A 5,649-nucleotide genomic window follows, 5' to 3' on the forward strand; every position below is an offset into this window, starting at 1 on the left:
TGTTGTGTTATATATGAATCTGTTAGACAGAGGGACAGCAGTGTTTAACGTCTTACTGCTTATTTTCCCTCAGTCAAGTTCAGTTCTTTGTTAGTTTCTTTGTTTTTGTTAAGTTTCTTTTAAATCAATGACTGTGTCTCATCAGTGTCTGGATGTTTAAATCCCCTTAACAACAGCTTGGTGTTCTTTCATTCTGACAGTTTAAAGATCGCCAAAGAACATGTGCTATCACCCGACAGAAGAAGTCAACGTACGGTGGCCCAGAGGCGTCAGTCAGCGACAGCCAATGTGAGAAAAGGGCCTTTTTGGCCGGTGATGTGTCGACAGTTGTGCATCATCGTGTCAGACGTCATTGACTTCACGTGCTGAGTGAGTTCTCTTACACTTACACGTCAAACAATTCATGTTCAAATGATGTTCAACTTACTTTAAAAAAAGATTTAGTTCAAGGAAGTTGTAAATAAATCCCCAAAGGATTTAAAAAGGTTTCATAATGTCATTGTGCTTTCGTTTGGAGCCTGAAAACTGGCAAAAAGTAACTAAGTTAGTTACTTAGAATAAAATCCAAACGAAAACAGCTGTGCTTGTGTGTGTGTGTGTGTCTTGTGAGGACACATTTATTATTATTAAAATAACATAATACACTTGATGAGTGGGTTATTTTTGATAGATAGTGCAGATAGTTGTGTATGTTATTCTGTGTGATGGAACGTTCAAACCAGGAACTGATTTTACTTTAAAATTGACCAAACCTGACTCTAGGTTTCTCTTGTTGTCTGGGTTTCACTTCAAATTGCCTGTTCAGAATGCAAATTGGCAGTTATCATCCGTGATCCTCTCTCTCTCTAGGCTCCACACAACCAGCAGAATGCAAAGCAGAAGCAGGAGAGAGGAGAGGAGAGGACCGGCCCTTTCTTAGAAAATCAGGAAAAGAGGCTACAAGATGTTTGAAGTAGAGCATCAGCCGTCTCCAAAAACGAAAACGCCAAAAACACGTGTGGAAAAAATGAAGGTTCATGCACGTCATTAAGGAGGACATGAGGACACTTGGTGTTAGAGGAAAGGACACAAGATGGACACAGATAATCTACAAAGAAGAAGATTCTATTTTCAAAATAAAATATCCGGATTACATCCGTAACACATAATATCATTATTATAGTATGGTTATAATACAATAACATGACAATAATTATAGTCATACGCAAATACTGTAACATAATAATAATAATGTTAATAAATCTTATAAGACTTAATCAATATGTTCAAATGTGTTTGAAATCAATGCCTCGTGCTGGAACTATCACCTCACCACACGGTGGAGAAGTGGAGAATCATACATCCTGAACAACAGGTGGCAGTGGTGCACAATTAAACGTACAAATCTTTTTAAAATGTTCGCCTGTGCAACTACACTGCACTTTAATTTCTGCCGCGCAGACGCCAGCAGGCACCGATTGCTCGTTGTTTACTTGTTATGAGTCGATGAACATGTGTCTCAGACTCGTTTGACTCGCTCGTCATGTGTGTCATCAGCATTCCGAGGTCTGGGACCATGAAGGGAACTTTATTAAGTCATAATTCAAAAAAAAGTCAAAAAAAAAGTTATCACAGAAACTTGTCCTACTATTGTCTGTAGATTAACACTGGACTGGATTACATGAACATCAACATTGTTGATAATCCATAATATATTGTACATTTAATTGATATTTGAATCTATGGAGGTTTGGTTTATAACCTTTACACTTTCTGTATTATACTTTCTATATTAAAATGACTCTTCTGATGAGCAGTGCAACATAAAAACATCAGTTTGTTTGTCAGTTGACACAGTTTGTCTCGTGCACTCTGCTCGCCCTGATACCTGCTACTTCACTTCTCTGTTCCAAGACTCTTGTCCTCATTCATTCACAGTGTTTATTCATCTCAAGGTCTAGTTGTCCTCTGCTCTGTCACTGCACTTAATCCCAGAATATAGCAGCAGAGTCTGCTGTCCTCATGTCGTCTGTGGTGCTGGGACTGGCTCAGCTCATCCGTCCCTGTGTCCTCTCTCAGGACATTTTAAAGATTAATTTCCCTCTGGTCCTTCCTCTAATACTTTTCATCCTATTTTCCTCTCAGCCTCTCGTGTGGCTTCAGGCCGGTTGTTATTGGTCCATTTTCATGCAATGCATTTTTATTTTTTATTTTTTTACATTTATACTCTGACATTTCCACTCATTATTTTCCCACCGTCCTCAATCGATGACTTTGAGTGCAGCCATTTGATTAGAGACACAATCAATGATTTGCTATATGAGTATTGTTGCTGACTGTTTTCATCCTCTTCTATTGTCCTAAGGTTCAATTAACAGGACACAAGCTCCCCTGAAAGCAGACTGGGAAAAACCCACGTCCATTTCTGTGTCACAGTCACCAATAAGTGTTTATCTGCTCATCACATACCGACTTCAGAACATTTGTCAATGTCAATGTCTCCACTAATAAACCCCCCCTCACACACACACACACACACACACACACACACACACACACACACACACACACACACACACACACACACACACACACACACACACACACACACACACACACACACACACACACACACACACACACACACACACACACACACACACACCTGTAATTCAAACAGGAAATCAATCTGCCACGATTACCTCAGGAGTAATTAGACGTCGTATGGAAAAAAAAATGTGACACTTTTTTAAAGAAAGAAACTCATTGTCTCCTCCTCTCCTCTCCTCTCCTCTCCTCTCCTCTCCTCCCCCCTCACAAGCATCTGCTTCCTTTGATTAATGAACTGAGAGGCTCAAGGATACATTAATGTAACGCACAGATTTATCTGGGCGCTCTAACCCGGGCGGAGAACACTTCCCGTGTTCATTGTCTTGCTCATTATACAGTAAAGTTTTCCCCATCAGTCACAGAAAAGCAGATATAATCCACAGCATCAATCACAGTCTGCTGTGTACAGTAGCGTTGTTAAGATCGCTCGCATCTTTATTACCATATCACACAAATTCCCCACAACATCCATCATGGTGTCGTCTTCCCTTTTACCTCTGATGACTCTTCATCATACGTTTGAATGGATTAGATAAAGCATCAGACTGTGTGTCGTCAAGTGGCAGTTAGCCACCAGGGGGCGAGCCTGTGAGAAATCTAGCACTCGGTTCACACTTTCCTGAGGAGTCAATCGTCTCCACATGATGTTAATTCTGTAAATGATGTTTCCATTTAGAGGAAAGAAGAAGATAAAGCACGACACATGAGTGTGAGTGAGAGAAGAAACCTGGTCTGTGAACGTGTGATCATGAGGTGTCTATATACAGTATATATATATAGTATATAGAAAGTATATAAATGACGTCTGTTTTTATATGCAGACGTCATTTAGATACATTCTAAATTGACAAATGACACACACACAACCATCAGACACGTGAGAGCAGTCGTTAGGAAGTTAAGACACTTATGTTTAATGTGCATAATTACAGACGGATTTACTTCTGTAAATACTAAACATCTGTACGTTGAGCACAAGATTGTCTCACACTGTCAGTTTGTCCCACTGTCCAAAAAACCTGCAATATGAGGTCAACTGGACGCTCTAAATTCACTGTAGGTGTGAATGGTTGTTTGTCTCTGTGTGTGTGTGTGTGTCCCTGTGATGGACTGGCGACCTGTCCAGGGCGTGACCCCGCCTCTGTCAGCTGAGATGGACACAGCTCCCTCCGCGACCCTCATGTGGAAGATAAAAGTGATAGAAGATGAATGGATGATGGTCACCATGTCACGGATGCTTGCCGCGTCCTGTACTGGCAACACAAGTTTGACCCTGACGCCGCGCAAGTTCATAGGTCATTAGGGAGGCGGGGCAAGGAGTTGTCAGTCATGGCGACCGAAGCGTGGTGGGCGATGTATTCAAGAATCTGCTGATGGAGTGGGATTTTCACACAAAAGCAGCATTTGTAGTGTTTTCAGAGAACGGTCCACGAAAGAGAAAACAGTGAGCGACAGTTTCGTGGGAGATCAGAGAAGATCTCTGGCATCATGGCAGATTCAAAAATGTACAAAAGCATCAGTAAATCAAAAGACAACACAGTCTATGTTGAGCACTGAAGCTACAGCAGCAGAAAACCCAGTGATCTATGCAGTGAAACCACGTATCAACAGCAGTTTTTGACAGAACCTGATCTCACTCGTGGTCTGACGACCCACGACAGAGAGGACAGAGCTCAACACACTCCACTGTATCACAGCTGTAAGCATGAAACCAAGGTGAAAACAAGACCAGAGACACGACGTGTCCTCTCAGGTGTGAGGACGACAGAAGACACATTGAACCACAGAGACTTCTACTTCTGATATTAGGTGAACCTTGTACCTAATAAAGTGGCCGGTGAGTGCACACTAACACACATTCAGAGTAAGTTAATCAACAGTTGAGTTAAGGATGAAAATGATTCCACACATTTTACAAAAGATTTTAAAAAACATTTTGAGAGAACGTGGAACCGCTGTGAGACAGAAGCTATAAATCATGCTAACCGTGCTTTCTTTGGTTACTTTAGTTTCCCTCGGGATAAAAAGCAGCTTAAATTATGACCATATATTTTCAAATGTGATATGGAATTGTATTAAAATGACATTGGCCATTTCCACACATGAAATATTCATCCACAGCAGCCTGACGTGGGGGACATGCGGGACAGCATGTGGGCACGTCTGTCTCATGTACGTCCCATTATTCATGGCGATGCCAGATTCAGCATCGGTCTTCTTATCTAAGGCAACAGTGATGCAGGCAGCGCAGCATCAGTAATCACGCCAGTCCACTTCACCACGCTGCACTCTGCACCGGCCTTGTCAACCAGAGCCAGAGTACACGTGATTTATCGTCCGTGTCTCCATACAGAAACAGACACTTCATGTCCCAGGACAGAAACCTCGTATGTCTTCATGGAGACGAGAGACGACCACGGAGAAAGACAAAGAGCGAGAGCGTTAATGTCTGCCACTGAACCAGGAAGGTGTCGAATAATCGACTGAAGATATTTCTTAAATATTTGTTTTCTCTTCTCTCACTTTATCATATGTTCGTCGTCTGTGTGTAAAGCCGCTGAGTTTCCACATGTTCTAAATGTCATTCATTCATTCATTCGTCTCTTCGATGCGAGGCTGCAGATCCCGGCTCATTTTCCTTCGTGCTTTTCTGATTTGCATGGAAATTTAAGTATGAAATGAACACTTGAGCAGAAAAATATGGCACCTGTGATAAATCACCAACGCTGTGTCCTTGTGTCAATGTCACTGCACGCACACGCACATGCACACGCACACGCACACACACACACACACACACACACACACACACACACACACACACACATGTGTCAGAGAACACGCGTGTTTTACAAACTGCGCTCAGACAAACTGGGTAATTATGGAAATGTCACATACAGTAGATGACATGCATTTATACATGTGTGTGTGTGTGTGAGCATATATGCTCCACCCCCCCGGAGGAAACACGCGAAGCTGCATTTCACATAACAGGAGAGCGGATGGAGAAACAAGAGAATAAAGCCATGAATGAGGAAGAGAGGAAGAGGAAATGCTGTT

Source organism: Solea senegalensis, linkage group LG16, assembly GCF_019176455.1.
Source record: "Solea senegalensis isolate Sse05_10M linkage group LG16, IFAPA_SoseM_1, whole genome shotgun sequence".
NCBI classification, from domain to species: Eukaryota; Metazoa; Chordata; class Actinopteri; order Pleuronectiformes; family Soleidae; genus Solea; species Solea senegalensis.